The following is a 12,761-nucleotide window of genomic DNA, read 5'->3' as shown; positions in this document are numbered from 1 at the left end:
TCTGGTGACTAAACAACAGTGTGCAACCAGGGTTTCAGTATTTGTGCTGCGAGTGGGTCCTGTCTTTAATCCTTAAAGAAAGATCCAGTCCCTCTCACATAAGTTCCCATTTATTTGACTCTGAAATACATTAGCTAGTCTTTATGACAAGCTGGTTATGTATAAGCATATGTAAAGTGTGTTTTGTTTTTAATACAGTGTACCCTCCTATTCAAGTTCCTCCTGAGCGAAAAAACACAAAAAACTGGATAATTTAGAGTAAAACTAAAATTCCTCTTTCACCCCATCAAGGTATCCATGGTTCATTTATATATATATATATTCCTCCAACTTTTTAAAAAACATTTTCAAATATATATATTTATTTACACACAGATAATACAGTTTTATTTTTAGTTCTGTTAAACAAAGAATGTGTGTTGCCTTGCCATTTGCTTTTTTTATGCAACAGCATAACACCTGTTATGTAGGAGGAAGTGTCACCATTTCCTGTTTTGGGGTTTTCCACTGATATTCAATTACAGCCTAAAAAGCTTTCCCTAGAACCACATGATTCTGCAATAAGCATATGCAGGTTCATATTTCATTTCTATCTCTCACTTTCATGCTAATCACTATATGTGTAACTAAAAGTTTCTAGTTTTTCACAGTTCAATTTTCTTTAAAGTGAACATAAAGCTCAGTCACCCAGCAGTTTCTGTGGTATATTCCAGTCTTGCCTCAAATTCCTTAACACTTCAAGGCAAAAAAATTCATTGTAACAGGTTTCCAAAAGAAAAGTGGGGAAGCCAGGAGATTAGGTTAAACCTTAGGCTGTCAGACATCTAGCGCAGCTAATTCTGTTGTTGAAATGGGTGGGGATAACCAGTTTTCAGATTAACGGTGATAAAAATATCCAACACATTAATGATAAAAACAACGTTATTACAAGTCAGTTCATAACATGAGGCTTCTGAAGCCACAGGAGCTGGTAGGGGCCTCTCCTTGTGTAGAGGTGGAGGAGCCTCCTCTGTCTCCCTTCTCCACCACGAAGGGGTGACAGGGGCTCTGACTCAGCAGGGACGTGGGGAGAGAACCAAGTGAGCCAGTGAACAGGCCCCCGAACCTGACATCTTCCCCGCTCAGTCCTGCTGTAGATGCTCATGCACAGGGCGGCTCAGCTGAGACCCTTGTGCTCACCCAGCTCCACCAGCACACAGGCTGGGGCAGCAAGCTCTTTGGGGAGAGGCACAGACTCCTTGACAGGAGAGGAGGCAGGGACAGGTCACCTGCCTTGTTTCCAAGCAAGGTGGCAACGCTTTCTGTTGTTGTTGTTGTTTTTGTTTTCTTTTCTACATCTGTTGAATTTATTCAGCATAATCAGAGAGGTGTTGTCTTCATGCTCTCTCTCACACTCACATACTCTCACACACTCACTCAAACACTCATACATACACTCACACACACTCACACACACACTCACACTCACTCACACACACACTCACACTCACACACACACTGTCACACACACTCACACAGTCACACACACTCACACTCTCACACACACATTCACACTCACACACAAACACACACACACACACACACACACACACACACTGCACTACATCCATATCGAGCCCAAGTGCATTCCTTCTGAGGCTTATTTCTGTGTTTTCACATGTCACAGCCCATCATTTAAATAATGGATGGTTTCTTTGCCAATTCCCTTGTTGACTTTCTCAGTGTCATCTGCAGGCATCTTACACGCAGAGCAAGCTACTTTCCTTCGGCCACGACTGCGGCCACCCTACCCCTGCAGCAGGGTGAAGCTCAGCTCCAAAGAAACGAACCCTGGACACGTGATGTCGACTCCTCTGAGCACAGACTTGACGGCTCCTTCATCCACCTGCTGCTGAGGCAAGAAGGGCCTTTTTATCTCTATTTGTGGAGTAACCCAAGGGTTGGATAAAAAGGCCCTTCTCTTTTTCTAAGTAGAGTAACTCTCCATTCACTGTAAGGATTTCCACATGTTCATGGCCTCCCACTATTTTAACTGGGTCCTTCTTAGTGATGCTTTGATTAAGCCTTGGGTCCATGCCTGGGAATTGCGCTATTGGTTCTTCTATTTTTTTAATTAATTAATTAATTAAGTAAACTTGTTTATTGGCTCCATTGGGTCTTCGTTGCTGCACATGGGCTTTCTCTAGTTGTGGAGAGTGGAGGCTAATCTTCATTGCAGTGCGTGGGCTTCTCAATGTGGTGGCTTCTCAATGTGGTGGCTTCTCTTGTTGCGGAGCATGGGCTCTAGGCACATGGGCTTCAGTAGTTGCGGCACATGGGCTCAGTAGTTGTGGCTCGTGGGCTCTAGAGCACAGGCTCAATAGTTGTGGTGCAGGGGCTTAGTTGCTCCGAGGCATGTGGGATCTTCCTGGAGCAGGGCTTGAACCTGGGCCCTCTGCATTGGCAGGCAGATTCTTAAACACTGCGCCACCAGGGAAGCCTGTTCTATTGGTTCTTAATACCCTTCATAGCAGGTTTTCAACTGGATGAGATCAGACACGTTTTCTCTCCCCTCAAATTTCTTGCATGTGATTCAGTGTGAAGGGGGTGATGATAGGGAAGGGTTGGGAATGGGAAAAATAGACTTAGCAAGGGTCTGGCAGATGCCCTACACCTGGAAGCTCAAAGAGACAGTGGCAGTCAGTTTTGTTACCTGGAAGTGAGGCAGCTGGCCGCACTTGATGGCTCCAGGGAAATCTGACTCCATCTGCTCCTCCAACTACTTTCTGGCTGCTCACGTGGACACTGCGGCATTTTAGAAGGGCTGTTTGGGGTTACCAGTTTCTCTCCAGGGCTGGTAGCAGAAAGCTTGGAAGTTGAGAATGAAGAAGAAGTGGAACCATCATTCTGGTTGCAAGAAGAGAATGGAGGGGTGGCGCCTGATCTTCATAGGGATGGCCGGCCATTTCTGCAGGCTAATAGGGGTTAGAAGAGTCTGGGTTCAAAGTTCAGGGGCATCCCCCTGAATTCCTTTACCAAGTTTGAGGGCCTCTCTCATGTCCCTAACTTCCCACAGCCTAGCAGACCTCTGGTCGTTGGGTGACTAAACTTGTCTGGAACTGGAGCCTGGTTACCTTGACTAATAAATTGTTGATGAAAATAATCCATAAACAACCTATAATAGGAATAGAAAAGAGTCTTATTTGAGCCCAACTGAGGACTACAACCCAGAAGACAGCCCTTCAGATAGCTCTGAGGAACTGCTCCAGAGAAGCATGGTTTTCACTACACTTTTATCCACTGTCAGAACAAGGAACATTAAACAAGTCAGGGATACCTTCCTTTCAGGTTTCAAAGTAAAACAAACAACCAATAACAACAACAACAATAAAAACCCAGCAGATCAGCCCATACACACCAAGTCAGCATGGCCTTGGCATCTGGGAAGGAAGGCTTATCATCAAAGGAGTTCTAGCATTCGTATCCCAGGAAGGGAGGCATTTAATCTTTATTGTTAACAAGGACATGCTTTACTTCTGGTCAATGCACCCTCTTCTTTAATAATGAGAGCGGATATACAATGCATGTTTGACGGCCACGCACAGGCTGCTCTAGTGAGCATCATAGGCAAATTCACTCAGGCAGAAGCCAGGTGCCAGCCCCACACCTCAGTATGTGAACATTTCTTTCATCAAAATCTGGACCTGGACCACCACCTATTTCAAACACAATGGGTGCTCCACTTAGCCCATGGAGGGGTCCTTGTTACTGCCAACTGCAGAGCAGGCTAGCTGCTAAATCCCTCTCATCACTGCTTTCCACCCCCGTCCCAAGTCAGTTTCTCTGGAACGGGATGTTAGGATGGATTTTGGCAAGCAGGGTGCGGATTAGGTGTCAACCTCTGTGATAGGGCAGGGGGAAGCAGGATTGGCCAGAGGGCATAGTTGAGTTGGTGCAACCTGGGGAAGCTTGGCCCAGCCCATGGGGGCTGTGAAGCATATGCAGCCATCAAAGGTATCGTAAGTGCCCCACCTCACTTGACCATTGGGTGTGGCTGCCCTGAGAGGGACCCATCCATGGGTGAGGCAGCCCTGAGGAGTTCTTGGCTGGAAGTTGCCTGGTGATGGCATATCCGGCAGCTGGACCACAAGTGTCTTCTGGGCCAGGGGTCTGGGTGGCACATCTGTGTGCACCCTCAGTGGTGCCCATATTTTACAGGTGAGTAAGTGGGGAACATGTTTGAGACATTTGTGCTGTCATCGTCCCCCTGCTGCACCACCTAACACGCTACACTACCTGATGGTGGTAAACAGTCACTATCACTACATTTCTTTAACTTCATTTTGAGTTATTACTGTACAATAGATTGTTTCCTAATAGTCACTACACATTCTGGTAGCAGCCTCACTATGATCAGTGACGTTAGTTTAGGTTCATTGTGAGTTGTTACCCTGGAGGCTGTTGAAATAATGAGGGTCCTCTTTTCTCAGTGTATAATCTAAGTAGATACACGCTGTTGATATAGACACACAGGGGGCAGATCTGGGGAACACGTTAAACAAACAAGGCATTTAAACACCCTTCAGGTAAAGGCATCTTGGAAGTGGAGGCTTTGGGCCAAATACCGCTAAGGGATTGGTGTCTTAGAGTCTGCTCTGCACAGAGGATCCAAAAGTAGTCTGACACTATCACATAATGAATGCCTATTCTTTAGTTTGTCTTAATTCCATCACAGGGCCAGTCTTGGTAAGTCAGTTGTTTTTGTTTCTTGCAATCTACTGGTGCCACTTGAGAAGTGACTTTTAACTGGGGCAGTTTTGCCACGATCCCTGCCCCCCACCCCCCAATGCCAGGGGACAACCTGAAGATAGTTTGGGTCATCACAACTGAGGAGGTGCTGGGGGTAGAGGCCACAGGTGCTGCTCAACATCCCACAACTCACAGGACAGCCCCCACACCAAACAACCATCCAGCTCAGAATGTCTTTAATGCCCAGGTGGAGAAATCTTCCCCCAGAGCAAGAACAAAGAGCTTAAACTTCACACAGTGTGAATTCTGCACTTTTAAATGAGAGTACATGACTAAACTATTGGTACAGAAAGTGTGGACATTATTGAGATGAGTGGCACTGTGACAACTCTTGTTGAAAGTCACCCCCCAAATAATGCTCTTCCTCTCATGAGTTTTTGGTGTCTTGGAGCTTTCCACAGGCTGACACAAGACTAGAACAACTTTGTCTTCTCCCACTTGGTCTATGCAAACCTGTGTAGAAGGAGAAGCTAAAAGGGTCACAGTATCGGGGAAAAGAACACACAGATGAAACAGGCTGTGAGGGCTTCGAGGGCCCACTGCGGGTAGTGAGGTCTCTGGCGCTCAGCTGCAGTCACAAGGTATGTGAATCGGCTTCAGAGTACATGCTTGTGCAGTTTAGCCCTGCTTGTCCCCAGTAAACATTCCCGGAAGCCTGCTCTATGCCAGACACAGAAATGTCACAGCCCCATCTCAAGCAGCACCCCTGTGAGCCTGGACCCTCAAGACGTGATATAGGTGCTGTGATGGACACCAGAAGAAGCCTCCGTTGAGCAGAGCACAGAGCACAGCCTAGTGACTGCAGAGGCTCTACTTTGCAAACCTTGCAGCTCCATGGGTCCTGCTGATATGAGAAGCCAAAGAAGTGCCTGATGAATGGGTGATATGCTCACCCTGAGTTTCCTGAGAAAGGCTACCCGTCTGGGGGGCTGAGAGACCCGCCCTGGGGAGGACATGGCAAAGCTGCCGCCACAGCTGCCTCCGCAAGGCCTGAGCTGCCTGGTCCCACTGCTCACGCTGGGCCGGCTTCCTCTCCTCCCCTCTTACTGTCAGCTTTTTGTTGAACAAAATGAGGTCTCTATTTGACTTTCCTCTGGCATTTCTCTTTTGCTTGCATGGTTACACAAGCACATTTTTAAAGTAGGCGGACAATTGTAACCAAATTAGGTATTTTGCAGGTTTTTCTACCTTTAGTCCCTGTTTAGTCTGCCCCCTGGAAAAAGTAGCAACTATTAAAATTCCCAATGACCAGTCTTTGCAAATCTGAGTAGAAATTAAAAACTTCGTACTTTAAAACTATGGAGAATCGAGCATATGAGAATAGGCTCACTCAAGTTCAGAATATATGTAATTATGCTAATCTAATCAAGGGAGGTTTTTCTCATTTTATTTTTGAACAATAGCTTAAACCAACGCACAGCCTGTACTTGAGAAACCATTAACAACCTCAGATCAGTCTTACACTCACACGCAGGGAAATTCAGAAATGCCCTTAGTTCTCCTGCAGGTTGGACCATCAGGAGGGGAGGAGATTGAGAGCAGGGAAAGAATCCAGTGACAGAAGGTCCTGAGCAGCCAGGCCCTAAAGGAGGAAGATGGGGTCCAGGACAGCTCGCTGCCCGAAGGGAAGGTGGTTGTGACTGGCTGTGGGCACCAGGCTGGCCGGCCCCAGGAAGGGAAAGAAAAGAGAGACAGGAGGAGGAGAACAGTGCAGTTCAGTAAATTGGCCTCCAGGTGGCAAAAACAAACGAACAAACAATTGTCACAGCAGAGACTGTGGAGGAGAGAGAGGGTCCTGTGGGAGGAGCCAGAGAAGAAATACCTGGAAGACACTTACTCCTCCTCACCCCCCACTCCAGATGGGGGCACGGGGTGGGCAAGGGGGTTTCATCCGTTCCCCTCACTAAGACTGTGTAGTTCAAATTCCTCTGGAGAACTCACTTCATGCTTCGCTTGAGGGATTTGGTTGTGGTGTCCTCAGTGTGGTTGGCGGCTGGGTCTTCTCTGCCTGCCTCCCCCTCACACTTCACTTTGGCCTCAAGTCTTCATTTTTTCAGGCCAAGAAAATGTGGCTCTGTGGGCAGAGCTGACCACAGAGGGGGCAGAGGCCTGGCTGCCAGGTGCGATATATATATATCTTCACATTATTATATTAGCTTATTTATATGTATTAATTTAATTCATTATACTAACATCATAGTACATAAATATATATATATATGTAATGTAAATAAAGTGTTCAGGATGATATACCATTATTTTGTAACATTTACATGTCAATAATACATGTTAATATTAACCACGCACAGGCTGACTTAGTGACGTCCCTGGCAAGAAGACTACTGAAGACTGTAGAAATGAGAAGAACCAAAACCTTTGAAGCTCTTTGCGAAAGCTCTGGGCCCGCGATGTAAACGGAGAGGCTCCTGGCCAGGGCTGCCCGCACGGCTCCTCTTCGCCCCTGTTACTTGGTCAAGAGTCAATCGGGGCGCCCAAGTGTCCGGGCAAAGCAGCAGCCCAGAGGCCAGGGCCCAGCCTCCCTGGTCAACCCCCTACCTTCTCTCCCCACATCACAGTGTCCCCAGTCCACCCACACATCACATCCTCACTTACACTAGTGGGAACAAATGTTATAACTTCTCCTAAGGAATGACATGTACATGTTGCAGGAGAATTGGCACCTGCCAAATAGTGATGCACATCTTATAACTACACAGAAAGGGGGAGGGAGAGAGACAGAGAGAAACAGATGTACTAGATGTATGAGGCTGAGTCAAGAATTACTCGCACTCCAGTTATAGTAAAACTTCTGTTGGTCACGCTGTCATATCAGCACTTTCCATTCAAGGCTACTGTCTCCCCAGTCACTGCTATGCGGGTGTGAACATGTTACATGAGTTCATTTGTAACTGTGGTGTGAGCAAAAATGGATGCCCCACCTGTAATCTGCACAAAAGAAGAGCAGTGTGCAGTGATTCATTTTTTTGTGTCTGAGAGTGTGCACATCTGCACACTTCTGCCCACAGTGTCAACACTCTGCGAAAAGTTCATTTTGAGGTGTTAAAGCATCCTCCCTATAGTCTTCATCTTGCTCCATCGGGCTTTCACCTACTTGGTCCCCTGAAAGCAGCCCTACAAGGATGGAGATCCACTTCTGATGAAGAAGTGAAAAGAGCAGTGCATTCGTGGCTCGCAGCTCAGCCTAAAGCATTTTTTCATGAGGGAATATGAAAGCCTGTTGACAGATGGACAAAGTGTATGGAAAAGCAAGGAGAGTATGTCAAAAAATGACGTATTTGTCTTTGCTAAAATGTAATTAAAATAATACCTACAGCCAGAGTGCGGATAATTTTTGACTCACCCTTGTATAGGCCCCAGGTTGAGAGTATAGTGCAAAATTTATGAAAATAGAAAGTGATGTCACAACTGTTTTGCTCTTGGCTTTTATTTTTACCAATGCCTGCATTAAACAATTTATTAGTCATCTAACTATGGAAGACTGTAAATCATAAAATGGGACTTGAAATACTGTAATTTTCTACATTACCAAAATATACCTTTCAGGCCAACGTTCAAATCCTCCAATGTCTTCTGAACCAAAGCAGACATTTGTTTCAGCTTCAGAGACACCGTCAGAATGTTTCCTGGAGCTTAGTGAGGAGTTTCCTGGAACGCAGTCAGCCCGTCCCCTGTTGCCAGAAGTCAGAGTGTCCATGTGTGGATGTTAGGTTTGACAGAGTCTGGGGAACTGGTCCAGCTCCTACAGATGCAGAAACAGTTTGTCACCATCAATATTCTCCAGTAGGTTCAGCCTCCACTAGAATGTGCCCTAAATCCCAAGCCACTAAGGAGGCCAAGCCCCCCGCTGTCCCACTGCCCCCTCTGCTTCCACCCACCAGGATCATGGGCCCACAAGATCCAGAATGGACTGGAATCTCTAGGCCACGCATCCCCTCCTACCCTTCCACACTCGCAGGCACGGATAAATCATGCTCTTTGCCCTGGTTCCAGGAGGAGGGAGGTTCAGCAACAGTCCCAGAAGAGGCACATAGGAGGGGCCCTTCCACTCACAGAGGACCGTGGACTCCTCCTGTAGGACTGGGTGGATGGTGGTGGCTGGAGGAGCCTCAGCTTCTGACCCGTGTGGGAGCTTGTCTACTGAACAGACTCAGAAACTGTGGGCTGTGGAACCTGAGGAACAGGGGAGACTTGGATGGGCTTGGGGTAGATGGGAGGGTTTCCCATGTTCCAAAGCACACGCTGGGGTGTTTCTGGGTTGGCAACGTGGACAGCTCAGCACCAGCCCCTCCCCACCCCCCACTCCCGATGGAGGGTGTTGGTTGGAGGTATCCTGAGAGTAGAGTTTCTTAGGGAGATGAGAGGAGATTCTGGGAGGATGGGAAACCCCTCCGAGAGCCTTGGCCCACACTCCCAGCCTTTTGACCCCAGCAGTGGGAGGTAGCAGTGCATATTCAGGGCTGTCAGGGTAGCCACTGTCCCTGGGAGAGGCGGACGACATGCTTGGCCCTCCCCGCTGCTCCCCCAGTGCACCCTGTGTCCCAAGCTTGGGCCTGAACGTGTAATAGGGAAGAACCTTTTGTTTTCTATTACAAGTTAATCACTAAAGGAACCTGCCTCCCAGGTAATGAACATTAAGCTAATATAACTGTGTTCAGCTCACAGGAAACTGCCTGACCAGGCCTCCCTGTGAAACACTGCAGAGAGGATGAAATTCACACATCCCCTCCCGAGGTTGATTGGAACCAGGAAGTGTTTGGCTTTGCTCCCTCCCCTTTTAGTATAAAAGAAGCCTGAATTCTAACTCAGGCAAGATGGTTCCTTGGGGCATGGTCCACCATCGTCTTGGTTTGCTGGCTTTCTGAATATAGTTATGATTCCCTGCCCCAACAACTCGTCTTTCAATTTATTGGCCTGTCGTGAGGCAAGCAGTATGAGCTTGAACTCAGTTACAGAAGGGCTGACACTCTTACTCTCTTTTGGGAAGATTCCCATCATTATTTCATTCATTCATTCATTCATCATGTATTGGACTCTTGCGCAGAACCAGGCCCTGCCTAACCAAAAACTCACCCTTGGAGACCCTGCTTAGACATCGCCTGCTCCATGAAGCCCTTCTTCTTTTTTTTTTTAATTAATGTATTTTTTATTGGCTGTGTTAGGTCTCCGTTGCTATACAGGCTTTCTCAAGGTGCAGCGAGCAGGAGCTACTCTTGCTTGCGGTGTGCAGGCTTCTCAGTGAGGTCGACTCTCTTGTTGTGGAGCTCGGGCTCTAGGTGCATGGTCTTCAGTAGTTGTGGCATACAGGTGTAGTAGTTGTGGCATACAGGCGCAATAGTTGTGGCTCACGGGCTCTAAAGCGCAGGCTCAGTAATTGTGGCATGCAGGCTTAGTTGCTCCGTGGCATGTGGGATCCTCCCAGAACAGGGCTGGAACCCATTTCCCCTGCACTGGCAGGTGGATTCTTAACCACTGCACCAACTAGGAAGTCTGAGGTTTGTATTTTTTAAAAGACACATTTTCTGCTGTAGGAAAGATAGATTGGGAGGGATGTCAGGAGGTACTTTTGGGGTGCAAAGAGGGAAAATTGGACATTGTAACAGAGATGGTGGTTGCTTCACCTAGGGGGTGACAGTAGGGACACAAAGTAGAGTCAATACCACCCTAAGAACTCGCTTCAGCTGGACTGCTCTCCTGAGGAGGACAAGAGACATGTGAGGAGAGATGATCCAGCTGAGCCTGGCCTGGATTAACTGACCTGCAGATGCACAAGACAGTCCAGCCAAGCCTCCCAGCCAAGTCTGGTTTAGATCAGTCAACTGTAGCCAACCTTTAGACCTATGCTAAAGAACTACTGTTTAAGTTACTGAGTTTGAGGGTACATTGAGGTGATGGCCAAATTATACGAGAACATATAATTTTCAGGGCCACATAGCAAACCAAAGCTCAGGTAAACTAACTTGACCAAAACTGTGGGTGTCCTGTGTGGAGCCATGTCCACAAACATCTTCAGAGTAGAAGTTATTACCTTAATAACAAGTCCTGGAATCAGGTGCCCTACAGATCAGGGGCCCAACAGGGTGAACATTAAGAACAAAAGAGTATGAGAGTGAGAATGAGAGACAGAGAGAGAGAGAGAAAGGAGAAGTGGCTTTATGACAGTGGAGGCTGAAGCCAAATTGTCTGGGTCGATGGGAGGGACACATCGACAGGACTTAGTGATTGTTGGAATGTGAGGAGTCTGGGGCGGGGAGTCTAGGAGGGGCGTCTCAGGCTATGGCCTGGGGACCTGAGTGATGAGGGGCCACTAGTAGAGATAGCAGCACAGTTGGATCTTTCTCCTCCTGCTGGATTCAAACAAGTTTAAATTCAAGCAGAAAGACTAAGTTCGTGAATTTATCTTTTAGTTCCAGGTTTGAAATATTATTTTGTTCATTCGTTTCATGAAAAAAATGCAGTGGAATAAAGCAATTTAAAAGATGTTCCCTATAAAGAAACTTTACCCATAGCTCTCTGGAGAACAAATGTCCTGCTTCTCTAGGTAAAGCCTTCTGTGTGTAACCATACTGATTGGGGGAGGAGGAAGCCGTGGCAAGGGGAGAATTTTCTATTATTAACAAAAGTGGACATGGGATTGAAAATAAAATTGTTCAAGGAAGATAAGTCTACATATTGGCCTCCTGGTTCAAAGACTGCAACTAAAACACACAGTAAAATGACAAGTGTACAGAAGGAATGATAGTACATTTTTAACAAAATGAGCTGCTTCTGGTTTTATGCACTTTATGCAAACTATTACCTGCTGTCTACATTAAAGGATCCCTCACACCCTGAGGTCAGACTAGACATACAGCCACAGCTGAAGAAAAGGTGAGGGCTGTAAAAGCAGAAGGGGACAGCGTTGCCTACACAGAGGATAATATTCTCGGTGAGTTGGCAGCTACTCATCTGGGCCCACCACAGGCATGGACAGTCCTTGACAAACATGGTCTGAACCCAGGTGATCAACTCTTGACGGAAGACAACCACATGGACCATTAGAAGAACATTTTAAAAGTTCACCTTGTTGAGCTCGGCCAGTGGCCTCAGGGGCCAGTGGATTCAGAGGCCAAATAGTCTGTGTCATTGGGAGGGACACATCGGTGAGATCACACAGGCAAAGTGAGCCAAGCCCAGGTGGGTGTGCATGGTTACTAACAAGAGAATCAGCCCATGGGAACGTGTGCTCCACACATCCCCAGGGTTGGCAGATCACTTGTCACTAATCTTAGTGTTTGACAGTTGTTAAAATAGCATCTGGAGGAAAACTGGAACTTGCTAAAGAAAGTAATGAAATATGATACAACTGCCTTTCCGGCCACCCCCCTCCCCCCGACAGGTTTCTCTATAGACAATGGCTCACCCCCTACCTCTAAAATCAATAGGATTTCTACTCCTCAATTTTCCTGAGGCCCTCATTAGTATTTCAGGGAATCATTCATAAAATTGATCCTCATGTTGACTTCCACTTAGGGTGTAGGTCGGATGCTCTTGCTTTTGCTGACGGGTAAAGGTTTCGGTCCAAAGACCCCAAAGAGAGAATCCACAAGGAGAACTCTCAGAGATGGTTCAGGTTAATCAGGTCAGATGAATCAGAGAGGAATCAATGCTCACCCAGGGGACCATTGACACCACAATGATGATAGCAAGTAGTCAGTGTCTTATTGCCTTGAAATTACATCCCGATCACTGGTTGACAGCAACAGAGATGGAATTGCACTTGAAGTCTCTCTGAACCAGCTGGTCCCAGTCTCCACATAGCTGTGGTGACAACCATGTGGCCCATGGTGGTCAGGAAGCATTTTGGCTGCACCTTTGCAGAGAAGGGAGGCTTCCCGGCATCTGCCAACTCAGCAGGAAAATAAGGACAATGGCTTTCTATAAATAATCGGAGTCCTTTCCTACTGTTACGTTAT

General features: G+C 47.0%; 1 pseudogene; it reads right to left on the bottom strand.

The window, feature by feature from the left end:
* Window positions 1-1,639: 1,639 nt before the first annotated feature.
* On the bottom strand, window positions 1,640-2,111 carry LOC130852685 (malignant T-cell-amplified sequence 1-like; annotated as a pseudogene).
* Between the last annotated feature and the right edge of the window lie 10,650 nt (window positions 2,112-12,761).

Source organism: Hippopotamus amphibius, chromosome 4 (assembly GCF_030028045.1).
Source record: "Hippopotamus amphibius kiboko isolate mHipAmp2 chromosome 4, mHipAmp2.hap2, whole genome shotgun sequence".
Taxonomy (NCBI): Eukaryota; Metazoa; Chordata; class Mammalia; order Artiodactyla; family Hippopotamidae; genus Hippopotamus; species Hippopotamus amphibius.
Note: the sequence above shows the minus strand (reverse complement) of the source record. Positions and strands in the feature narration are given on the sequence as shown.